A 13,941-nucleotide genomic window follows, 5' to 3' on the forward strand; every position below is an offset into this window, starting at 1 on the left:
GAGGTGGTGAGTGCCCCAGCCATTGTGGGTGTCAGGTGCTATTTAAGTTTTGGGTCCAAATCTCGTATCAATATCCTAGCTATGGAGGAGTCTGATTCTGTGGAGACGGACGTCTCTGTTTTATTTTCTACTCCGTGCGCAGAATGCGTATTTCCCTGGATGATACTAGCCTATCAGTTATGTTCTGAATGCCGTATTAGAGTGCTCAATTCCTCGGGATTGGAGAATCAAGGAGCTGCTGATCCATCTGCCTCTGGGGCCTCTGTCCTCCGAGTGGCGAGTTCCCTTCAACCATCGCTTACTACGCATGCAGGTAACCCAAGTTTTGCTTCCCCTTCTCCGGAAGGTAGCTTCTTCCCGCCAGGGGTTTCTGCACGATGTTGCATGTCCATAATTTTGGCACTAGCGCGTATGCAACTTCCAGAAGTTGGTTTTGGATACTGTTCATGTTCCATTATCCAGGGCTCTTCAGGCATAAGTTGGCCTGTTCAGCTCTCTGGGGGAATGACGTCCCTGAGGTTTCAGGGGGGCCAGCCTTCGAGGCTGGAGTCGTCCTTCGCTCCAGCGGGTGTATGCTGCGCTTTTCGGTATAGACTGACTAGCCTTCGTGTGCTTTTGAGGCACGATTTGGCCTTGTCGGAAGATTCCATCCTTATTGAATCTGAGACTTCTCAGTTTGCTTCTTCGAATAGCTTGCAGAAATAGACATAAGGGGATGAAGTAATCTTCTTATAGTCTTGTTATCGAGTACTTTTTCCAGTTTGAGCTTGGTAGAACAGGTGCCCTGTCGGGCATTCCTGCAGGTACGTCTATTCTACTTAGGCGATAAACCTGCAGGTTGCCTTATCCTTTATTTTATTATCGCTCATATTTTATATTTCCTTTGGGAATTTTGTCTGGAATCGATACTCACGATGTTTGGTCGCACTGTTACTTCTAAGGAAGTTTGTTAAGGACGTGTTTAGTCCTATGTGTGTCTGCTGTTTTCCTTCTCTCGGGGGGATTCTATATGGCCTTGACAGGAACAGTCCTGTCCTGAGGCCAAGTTCAGACACGTGGCGCCTGTTCTGCCTGGTTAGTCCGGTTGGGCGATGAGTGCCTCACATATTATTGTGTTATTCTTGTTCTCTTTTACAAGTTTCATTTTATTCTGAGTGGACCTGAGGGTTCATGAGGCTTGGGGGATTGGTTCAGTCCTCATTGACCTCTCCAGCTGGCCGATGCTGGCGAGGTAGCTCAGTCGGTAAAATGCCCTGACTACTAGGCCTGTTCAAAAATCCTAGGGTCTCAGGTCTGTCCCGGAAGGGCCGATTCAGCCCTTCATCCTTCTGACGATACATTGAGTACCATTCAGATTTGGTAATAATCACAACTATTACTATTCAGCTGCCGATTTGGGTCATCCGAGAGCGGGCGCTGGAAATGCGCTTTGTGGCTGACTGGAAGTAGGGCACTATATAAATACTAGTTTGACTCTCTCATGACTCCGTTTTTATGTCAGGATGTGGAGTATTCCTCCCCGCGTGGGTTGGAGGTTCTCTGTTTCTCTGTTCCTCTCCTATGGATTCTCTTGGACTTCCTATTGTTCGAGTTCTTGGGTTGACACCTGAGTTCCGTTGGGTGGCTAAGTCCATCTTTTTCCGTCCCCTTTTGGGGTCTGTTGTTTGGGGTTTTTCTGTTCCCCTGTCCTTCAGACCTGACAGCCAGCTGTAGAGGCCTGTGGATTACTTTGCTGCATAGCAAGCGGGAGGTTGCAGTTTGAACTCAGTCGCAACCGTTTGCACTTTATCGGTGTGTTGGCAGATTTTTACCAAGACTCTATATTCGCCTTTGGGCCCTTGTGGTACGATGAGCCAGGTTTTTTTTATTTTGGGGGGTTGGTTGGGTGGGGGGGGGTTACTGTTAGGGGGGACTTTGTAATTTGTTTCAGGTAAAAGAGCTGTTTAATTTAGGGCAATGCCCTACTATTAAGGGCTATTGGTAGTTTATTGTTAGCTTAGGGGGTGTTTTTATTTTGGGTGGCTTTTTTGTTTTTATAGGGCTATTAGATTAGGTTTATTTTTTTATTATTTTTGATAATTTTGTTTATTATTTTTCGTAATTTTAGTGTTTTTTTTAGTAATGTTAGTTTTTTTTATTTTTTCTTTGTGTTGAGATTTTATAATATTGTGTTATTCAGGTTTTTTATTTTTCATTTATTTTAGTTTTTAAAATAGTAATGTTAGGTTTTTGTATAGTTTAAGCTTAGGTTTTTTTATTTCATAAGTTTTTATTTATTTTATGGTAGTTATATTGTAAGTTTTATTTAAAGTTAGGGGGTGTTAGGTTTAGGGGTTAATAGTTTAATTTAGTGTTTTGCTATGTGGGGGCTTGCAGTTTAAGGGTTAATAGGTTTAGTTTAGTAGTTGAGATGTGGGGTGTCGGCGGTTTAGGGGTTAATAGGTTTATTTAGTGTTGGCAATGTGGGGGGTCGGCAGTTTAGGGGTTAATGCTTTAATTTAGTGTTGGCGATATGGGTGGGCGGTGGATTAGGGGTTAATAGGTTTATTATAGTATTTGCGGTGCTGGGGTGGCGTTTTAGTGGTTAATAGTGTAGTTATGGGCGTTAGTGTACTTTGTAACATTGTTGTTATGAGTTTTGTGAAACATTTTTATTTCGAAAAATCCATAACTGCTGGTCTCTGATGGCGGAATGAATCACAGCGGCATAAACTATAACGCTAGCATTATAGCCGGACCGCACAACCTGTAATACAGGCGCAATGAAAATTCCACACTCAAAAGCCATTTTTTGAGTTCAGAATGGAGAGTTGCCTTACAGGCTAAAACGCTTGCAGTATAGCTGTACCGCCACGACTTGTAATACGGAAGACCTGTCATTTCACTCTAAAAAAAGGCCTATTTTTTAGCGGTATAGCTGTACCGCAAAACTTGTAATCTTGCCGTATGTGTTTATGTAAAGTGATCTCTAAGCTACTTGTAGAATATAAAATAGTATCAGGAATGGTCAGCGGCTTATTTCGGTTTCTGTCGCTGCCAAGAATACTGATTGAACTTGATAAGAATGAGCTTGATTCATCTGTTCTTTCAGTTACTAGTTTAACGCCATCACAGAGCAGATAATCTGCACCACAGGTCCAGCGAGTTAGAAAGGATTTCAGGGGCCACAGTTCTATGAAATAACAAAGGAAACAATGCAACAGCCACTGAGATAAATTATAAGAAAGAAGACGAAAAAAGAATCTGCTGTGAAATTTGATATTGATTTTCAAATAGTCCGTAGGCGAGCGATGAGAAAATGATTTGGACTGTACTAAAGAAACGTATTTGTCAGCTTTGCTATTGTAAGATTATCAATGTGCTTTTTTTCTGTTTAATAACCACTCATAAAAGTGTTGTCTCACCCCCGGGCTGATGCAGGAACCTGCCCTGGTGTGTGATTCATTGGCATCCAGCGCATGCTGGCATTTTCTATATAAACTGCTTATTTAAACAGATGCTGCTCCTTGCTTAAAGGGGCATTAACTCAAAAAGCATCCCTATGAAGGCCACAATTTAAAATGGTAAAGTGTTTTGTACATAAAAAAGGTATTTAAAACTAGAGATGTTTATTCAGTTGAATACAAATGTCTAAATGTATGCTGGTTTAACAAATACATTTTCAGCACAAACAGCTGAATACATTATTGTCCGAAAGGTTAATGATCGAAAAATGGCTTGGCTAAACCAATTCATTAATTTGCTTGTGCTGTTTGGCACACAAAAAATGTGCTGGAAATGGGGTGGAGCTATATTGTTTGGCTAATCAATGTAATGATGTAAAGGAGGTCTGCCCATTTGTGTGCTTATTGTTCCTGTCCAATCCTGCTATGGTATTACTAATGGCTTGTTTTTAGGAACAGCCAATCAGGTACTAAATGTTAGATTTTAGTAATACAGGCTTTTCAAGTCAAACATCAACCTATCAATGGGAGATGGGAGACTAGGGCGAAGCTTAGACATTTAAAATATCTTTGACTAAAACTATTGGAACGGGTAGTTTTGTGACTTCAGTGCTTCTATGAGCTAGTCATTGACTCAAATTTAATCAATAAATTGTATGTTCTGTTAACATTGAATTATAGGTTAATTTAATTGTTTGAATTCTGTAATGTAAGATTTATGTTAAAATATATATTTACTGTTCCTGTAGAAATAATGGTAAAAAATCCAAATTCAATATTCAGCCAAAATGAATGCCCACGCAAACACAATTCATCCAATCTGACAGTTTGGATATTAAGAAACAAATCTTTTAGGCGAAACAAATGTTTGTGCACAACTCATTATTGTATCTAGTACTAATCCAGCTTCCCCTCTGACTATCTGCATACGATTTAAATCCTTTAGCTTCCAAAAAAAGTTTTGCTTAAAGAGGTTACAGTTTAGTGCTTTAATAGAAAAAGACCATAACCAACAATATTACTGTGGTGACATAACTTAGAGATTTCATCCCTGGAATATTCACATAGCCATTTCTTAAAGCAAATTGTTAAAACATCAGGCTTAATTTGTGTAAGAAATCCCTCCCCCCGATACACCTTTGTAAACTAGACAAGGCTTTGGGCCTAGTCTTAGGATACTCACATATAACCTTTGAATGGCATATAATAGGCGACACCCTAGTGAATTGGGCATAAAATTGGAAAACCAATCTAGTTTTTCCTTTCATTTATTTTCCTCCTGCTAAAGAGGGCTGATCTTGGACAGAGAGACAAAGCACACATAAAATAATTTGGCTAAGTATTCTACTGTATTTTCTTGGGAAAATTTTCTGTGATTCTTATATTTAGTTATTGGGGTTATGCTAGCTAGGGCTGCACCATATAACATGAACTGATTTGTTTTAAATACTGTATACAGCTCTGGAAAAAAATAAGACCACTCCATTGTTTTCTTAAATCAGCATCTCTACATACATACAGTGTCTGTGTAGGCGATCACCTGAACCAATATTTTTGTGTGGCCATCACTATCCTCTTGCAATAGGAACAGCTGGAAGGCAAAAACAGCTGTGACTGAAAATCAAGGTTATTCCACCAAATATTGATTTCGGAACTCTTGCTAAGTATTGTGTTGTTTAAAAATGAATATGAACTTGTTTTCTTTGCATTAATCGAGGTTTGAAAACATATTTTTTGATATTTCTGACCAGTTGTCATTTTCTGCAGAATAAATGCTCTAAATGACAATATTTTTATTTGGACTATGGGAGAAATTAAGAATAAATGTACCTAAAAGTAATTGGAATGAAAAAATAACTATTGACCATGCAAAAAGAGTTGAAAGAAAATATTTGAGTGAGTAAAATAAGGGTTAAATTCTGTCTTTACTGGCATAGGGATACAGTGAGAGTTAGGTTGCTTCCATACTTAAAATTTCAAAGATGGCAGTTTATAAGAACAAGGTTAAGCAGTAGACATTGGGAATAACAAAGCTGCAGAACGTCAGAGGGAAAAACGTCTCTCCACTGCCCGGTATGACTCCCAGCTCATTCGAATGTCACTCAACAACTGTAGGATGACATCAAGTGACCTACAAAAAGAATGGCAAATTGCAGCTGGGGTGAAGTGCACGACGAGTAAAGTTCAAAACAGGCTTGTAGGGGCAGGGCTGAAGTCATGCAAAGCTAGAAAAAAGTCCTTCATCAATGAGAAGCAAAGAAGAGTCAGGCTGAGGTTTGTAAAAGACCATAAGGATTGGACCGTAAAGGACAGGAGTAAGGTCATCTTCTCTGATGAGTCCAACTTTCAGCTTTGCCCAACACATGGCCATCTAATAGTTATGCGGAGACCAAAAGAGGCCTGCAAGCCACAGTGTCTCATACCCACTGTAAAATTTGGTGTAGGATCTGGGGGTGCATCAGCAAGGCTGGAATTGGGCAGATTTATCTTTGTGAAGGATGCATGATACAAGCCATGTACAAGGTTATCCAGGAAGAAAACATGCTTCCTTCTGCTCTGACAATGTTCCCCAACTCTGAAGATTGTTTTTTTCCAGCAATGCTTCATGCCACACAGCCAGATCAATCATGGTGTTGATGGAGGACCACCAGATCAAGACCCTGTCATGACCAGCCTAGCCCCCAGATCTGAACTCACTGGAATGTGATCAAGAGGAAGATGAATGGTCACAAAAGCGACAACCAAAGCTGAGCTGCTTGAATTTTTGCACCAGGAGTGGCATTAATTCACCCAACAGCATTGTGAAAGACTGGTGGAGAGCAGCCAAGACCAACATAGGTACAGTATTGTGTTGTTTAAAAATGAATATGAACTTGTTTTCTTTGCATTAATCAAGGTCTGAAAACATATTTTGTTTTGTTATTTATGGCCAGTTGTAATTTTCTGCAGAATAAATGCTCTAAATGACAATATTTTTATTTGGACTATGGGAGAAATTAAGAATAAATGTTCATTTTACTCAAACACATACCTATAAATATTAGAACCAGAGAAACTGGTAATTTTGTAGTGGTCTCTTAATTTGTTTCAGAGCTGTATGTGTATATATACCTGCATTCATTTTTTTCCAACATATCTTTGTTAGTTCCTAATAAACTCTTTGGAAACCATGGCTGCCCTTTTTTGGTGTTTATTTTACTTGGTTGTAATGGTTTAGGAGTAGGTTACAAGTGGAGCACTAATTTAATGCGCAAACAAGAGCTCAATAATTAACCAGCCATTACAAGTGTCTAGTTATTGCTACCGCAAGCTTGCGGTAACAATAAGTGCTCAGAAAATTAACCAGAGATCCGATCTCTAGTTAATTTTCTAAAAGTGCCCCAAATGCCCTCAAAATAGAGGGCTTTATAGTTTTTTTATTAAAAAAAGGTATTTTTTTTAATAAAAAAAAACTGCACTAGGACATTTTGGTGCTTTAAAGTTGGTGGGAGTGGGGTGTTAGAAAGAAAAAAAATGGCACTGAAAAGTGTCTTTACATTGCGGTCTATGGGAACTGTGTGTTCCCATAGACCGCAATGTAAATATATATGTATATATGACTATATACATATATATTTATGTGTTAATATGTGTATATACACATAGTAACACATAAATATATATATGTATATATTCATATACATATACTGTATATTAAAAAAATGCTGCCCATCGCTGTGCTACTTACTCCCTTCGCTGCACAACGGCATCAGAAGGAGGCTCCCATAGGAGCATTTGGAAGTACCGTCTCGTGAGTGCAATGTTCCTTAGCAATGCGAACGCAAGCTCACACTCGCATTGCGCTTAACTTGTAATACCAGCAAACATTATTGTGCGCTGGTATTACAAAGTGCAGCGCTAATATCGCTTGCATGCAAACGATATTTAGCGCTCCACTTGAAATCTAGCTCTTAGTGTGTGTGTGGGGGGGGGTTACCATTGAATTATATTTAGTATTAAATTAAAAATCCATAATATTTTATAACCACAGTTTGGTGGCCTTGAAGTTTAGACAAATCGGAAATTGACTTACTGCTGGATATTATAAATTTTTGTTATGTTTTTCAAGAAAATGCATAGTTTTGTAAACCTGTATTTCATGTGCTCTTTCTCTGTGACATTAGCATTTTAGTAAAGCAAAATGTGTTTACAAACTTACCTGATTCTTGGAACTATTTGGTGCTGAACCCAAAATGGACCGGCTCTAAGCTTATATTCCTGCTTTTTCGAATAAAGATAGCAAGAGAACAAATAAACATTTATAATAGGAGTACATTAGAAAGTTGCTTAAAATTGTATGCTCTGTCTGAATCATAAAAGAGAAAAAAAATTGGGTTTAGTATTGCTTTATGTCACTTCAGGGTCCAAACCGCCTTTATGGAAACACGTTAGGACCTCTTTGGCAGCTGTGTAAACTTCAGCAAATGTACAATGGTACCAGTAGGCGTGCCCCTCTTTGTGACGTGTGATGTTCAGTTGTTTGATTTTATATTTTCACCACATAATAAAATCTTGTATGTGTCAGGTTGTTATAAATGCGACGTGCTCACTCATCAATAATCTGAAGTGGGGGAACTTTCCTGTAAGTGCCGATGCTGCAGACGCTCCTGTGGCACCTGTCTGGCACCGAGACATCCTTCTTGTTTATTTACAGACAGCAGGACAGGTGCAGGAAGTACTCACAGGCTCCTCATGTGAATTACTCATACAAGATGCATAGGCTGCCCACCTTCAGCTATAAGCAGGCTGCCCATTCATTATCCAGCTTAAGAAATCTCATTGATTTCACTGAAAAATTCTGAAAACCACAAAAGAAAAATGAATATGTAGCGACAGGACAATTGGCATTTAAACAATGATTTAATAGTGCATTTACCTCAGGGGTGTCCAACCTTTTAACAAGAGGGGCCATGTACGTTTTTTTGTTTCTCATTTGCAGAGATAGTGAATATATTTCATATTCCTTTTAGTAGATTGTGATAAAGTTAAGAGTTTATATTCCATAAGTCTTTAATACCTCACAGATGTCTTCTTCAGATGTAGATAAAAGTTGTCTGACCTGTGATGTATTTAAAGCTTATGGAATACAAACTCTTGACTTTGTTCGTTAGTCTATTACAAGGTATAACAATCTGCAGAAAGGGACATTCTCTCAACAGGACAATATAACCCTTTTTCTGAAAACATTTTACAAATTCTTTTTGTATAAACAAACTTGAAGTAATTATTTACAAGATATGTTGTATCACTAGTGTAATGAATATACATACACACACAGACAGGAACATGCACTAGTCTCACCTACAGAAGAAATAAATAATTTCTTTGGATAAAAATAATATGCATTAAAGTGTGGCATACATGGGTATCTGCAGCAAATAGTCCTCGAGAGCAGGTGCTCACTGCTTGTTCGTTGTACACAAAGTGTCATATAACCATGTGCTGCAGCAAACAGCTTCAGCTGGCATACATGGGTATCTGCAGCAAATAGTCCAGGAGAGCAGGTGCTCACTGCTTGTTCGTTGTACACAAAGTGTCATATAACCATGTGCTGCAGCAAACAACTTCAGCTGGCATACATGGGTATCTGCAGCAAATAGTCCAGGAGAGCAGGTGCTCACTGCTTGTTGTACACAAAGTGTCATATAATCATGTGCTGCAGCAAAAAGCTTCAGCTGGCATACATGGGTATCTGCAGCAAATAGTCCAGGAGAGCAGGTGCTCACTGCTTATTGTACACATACAAAGTGTCATATAACCATGTGCTGCAGCAAACAGCTTCAGCTGGCATACATTGGTATCTGAAGAAAATAGTCCAGGAGAGCAGGTGCTCACTGCTTGTTCGTTGTACACAAAGTGTCATATAATCATGTGCTGCAGCAAACAGCTTCAGCTGGCATGCATGCGTATCTGCAGACATTAGTTATGGGGCAGCAGGTGCTCACTGCTTGTTGTACACATACAAAGTGTCATATAACCATGTGCTGCAGCAAACAGCTTCAGCTGGCATACATGCGTATCTGCAGACATTAGTTATGGGGCAGCAGGTGCTCACTGCTTGTTGTACACATACAAAGTGTCATATAATCATGTGCTGAAGCAAACAACTTCAGCTGGCATACATGGGTATCTGCAGTAATTAGTCCAGGGGCAGCAGGTGCTCACTGCTTGTTGTACACATACAAAGTGTCATATAATCATGTGCTGCAGCAAACAGCTTCAGCTGGCATACATGGGTATCTGCAGTAATTAGTCCAGGGGCAGCAGGTGCTCACTGCTTATTGTACACATACAAAGTGTTATATAACCATGTGCTGCAGCAAACAACTTCAGCTGGCATACATGGGTATCTGCAGTAATTAGTCCAGGGGCAGCACATGCTCACTGTTTATTGTACACATGAGCTGCACACTTTATACCTAGTGGGTTATTGACATCAATAGTGACTCAATTGGGTACTTATTTATAAGGAGCATTACCTGCTATTGACCCCCAGACACCCTTGCTGGCAGATTTGCTCTCAGATTTCTATGCTGTGTGATAAGCCTGACCCAGGCATTATTGTGTCATTGCTATTAAACAAGCTATTGTCATGCTGTTGTATGGCTGTTTATGTAATGTTGTGTGTTATAAAAAACAATAAAAATGGATTCAAATAATAAACAATATATCAGGCACAAATCTAGGGAAGTGACAGCCACATAATAAAATCACTAAATACTAAACTGTGGCCCGTAAACTTTAGGTTCGGTAATACTGATTGACATGGTAGGATATTTTCATGCTAAACATTTCATCTTTCTAAAATATTTAAATAAAGATGCAATTGCTAGAATGGTATAAACAAAGAACAATCGTATAGAAATGTATCTAAGTGAAAGAAATAAACTAAATCTCACAGAGTGAAATAAATATACATTTTATGGGGTACATTTATCATTGTGCGGACGGACATCGATAAATGCTGACGGCATTTATCATTGCACCAGCAGGAGGTGTCAATCAACCCTATCGTATTTGATTGGGTTAATTTCTGTCCGCCGCCTCAAAGCAGGTGGACAGTTTATGGAGCCTGAAGGCTCGCCAGAAACACAGGGCATCAAGCTCCGTTCAGAGCTTGATAAATAGACCCCTTTGTGTGAATGCCCCTATGTATATCATAGGGACTGATTATCTATTCCTCGCAAGATCAGACGTGGTTTTTCACGCCAACCCTCGCAGGGGCTGCCCTGGTGGAATTATCTTAAAGAAAGGGCCAGTCCCTGTGAGTGGCGAGATGTCTCCTATTAAAATTAATGGAGCTCTCTGGAAAGAGAAACTTTGCTGTGTAAGTTAGCAGGGGGCGCACTTTAAAAATGAAATCCTGCAGCCAATATGAATCACCTTATGCTACTTTCTGCGTATAACATCTTACAATCGATTACAATTACAATCGATTACAATCGATTTTCGTATGGATGTGTTTTTCTATGGTATTAAGTAATTTGATAAAAGCTCGCCATCATTTGCCAGACAAAACATTGGGAACTGAGGGGCCGATATGTTTAAAGAATTATGCTGGGATTTGAGAGAAGATTCTATATACGCCCATGGAACATACCATTACCCAGAATGCCCTACTCTAATACAAACACTGTTTACATTGAAGGAATTACATTGCAAATACACCTGATTTGTTTGGGTGCATATGATTGGTTAACTTTATTATTTTTATTTTTTTTCACCTTTCTAATCACCATAAGCTCTATAGTTAGTGACCTGTATATGTGATAATAGTGAGAAAACAAGTGACAGAGGGCTTGGAAGAATAAGACAATGTGGGACAAACACAGCTTTCGGTGTCTTTATTACTTTAACTCTTTAATGTCACCGTAACCATCTCTGGCAGCCAATCATTTAAAGGGATAGTGAATGCTTTTAGATGGTAACATAACTTCTGTGTAGTAAAAAAAAAACTACACTGTTATTCCTTTGCTTTACTGTTTATATTGTGCACAAATATTAGTGCATATTCCTATTTTTACACAATATTCTGTTAACTAGAACAATATCGTTTTGCTAAGAATTTACATAGATATATTTTCTAGAGCATCAGAGTACAGCTCCCTCATTTCTTCCTCATTGTTATAAATACTCAGTAGTTCCAGAGCCTCTGGTTCTCAGCAGTTCTCTGGCGCATCATACAATATCTCTGAAGAATCGTTTTTCTGTCTCAGCATTAATAATATGGATGACATTAAAATCCACTGGGACGTCACAGACACGGGGAACAGATGTTTAGCTCTCTTCATTCATAAATCAAACACCTCATCTCCCCAGTGCCTGGCGATTGCTCACTATCTTATTAATGAGGGGGAATAGTATTTTTTATGTCAACATGACACGTTCAGATAAAAGAAAACAACACACTTTAATGCTCTTTACTAAAAGTAATATAAAGATTAATAATGACTGACAGATTGGATTGGGCTGATATTAGCAAATACTGCAGCTGCTTCAGTGGCTGGGAGGAAAGATACAAACCTAGCCCACTGGGAATACTGTGGTATGTAACACGGGCTGAAGAAACACGCTACACAAACACATACACACACACACACATATATATATATATTCACACACATATACACATAAACACATATATACAAACACATAAACACACACAAACACATATATACACACACATACATACACACAAACACATATATACACACAAACACATATACACATAAACACACACAAACACATAAATACAAACACACACATATATACAAACACACACACACACACAAACACATAAATACAAACACACACACACATAAAAACACACAAACACATATATACAAACACACACAAACACATAAATACACACACACATAAACACACACAAACACATATATACAACACACACAAACACATATATAACACACACACACACATATATATATATATATATAAATACACACACACAAATACATGAACACATACACATAAACACACACATATATACAAACGCACACACACACACACATATATATATACACATACACACACATATATATATATATATATATATATATATACTGTATATACACACACATACAGATAAACAATCACATATACATATATATATATATATATATATATATATATACACACACACATACATACATACTCACATATACACACACACATATATATATATATATATATATACACTCACATATACACACATACACACATAAACACACATTCATGCACACACATATATACACACATGTAAACTTAAACACACAGGTACATATACACAAAAGCAAGAGGGGTTTGATGTCCCCTTGAGTACACAGGACGCACTCTCTATGGGGAGAAAAGAGACAATTTCAATTGCAGGAAAAGCGAAGTACAAGTGACCTAACATAATAATGTCTATGAATAAATGTTACATAAGAGAATTTACTACTCTGGACTACTAACTCTCATGAAGTTTGAAGTCAGTTGATTATCCTATTTCTCTATCTACATAGTATTCCAATCTAGTTGTGTTATAACATTTGCATTATATATAAAAATCGAGGTTTATTGTATACAATATACTTCAATGCATAGAAAAGATTGACTTACTATAATCTTGATACTCTGTCTTAATATAATGTATGTCTTATCGTATGATTTGGCAATACAATGGATGTTAATAGTTTACTCAAAACCTTAATAAAAAGATATAAAAAAAAGAGAGAGAGAGAATTTACTATATGAGCTGGTTTATGCTCTCACTTCACGTTCATTTATGTTCTTATTAATCTGCTCAATCTCATCTCTGTTACACCATGTCTTGCCCTGACATTGCTATCACACATCACGATGATGCGTTAGATGCAAATGCACCTAAGACCACATGCGGCCCCTGAAACTGACCTATTGTAAGTGCACTTGTCATACACAGATATTCTCCTACTGCTCAACATCTCTACAGCTTCATATTGGTCTACAACCCTCTTAACATATTTTGCTGTGATCTTCACTCCTCAAAACCCCACCACTAACATCCTACCAGATCCTACACGTCCTACACCAGACATCACCAAACCCCACTCATCTGCTTATCTTTACATAGTCTGACTGAACTATAACTAATGATCTTCCTGTCTTCAGTACATTATTACTGTTGTGTCCTCACCTCAAACAACTTTCTACATCAGCTGCCCTGTCAGTTCCTTTACCAGATTCCATATCCAGCAGAATCAAGTTCACCATCCTGACATAAACTTATAAAACCCTTGTAACACCCCTCCATCTTATCTCTGCCTTAGTATCTTCATACTCACCTGAACCCAACCTGGTCTTCTCTACGCTCTCCATCATATCTTATCATGCTCACCTACAAGACTTGTGTTACGCTCTGTATCATATCATGCTCACCTACAATACTTGTATTACGCTTTATATCATATCCTATCAT

The sequence above is a fragment of the Bombina bombina genome, chromosome 7 (assembly GCF_027579735.1).
Source record: "Bombina bombina isolate aBomBom1 chromosome 7, aBomBom1.pri, whole genome shotgun sequence".
Taxonomy (NCBI): domain Eukaryota; kingdom Metazoa; phylum Chordata; class Amphibia; order Anura; family Bombinatoridae; genus Bombina; species Bombina bombina.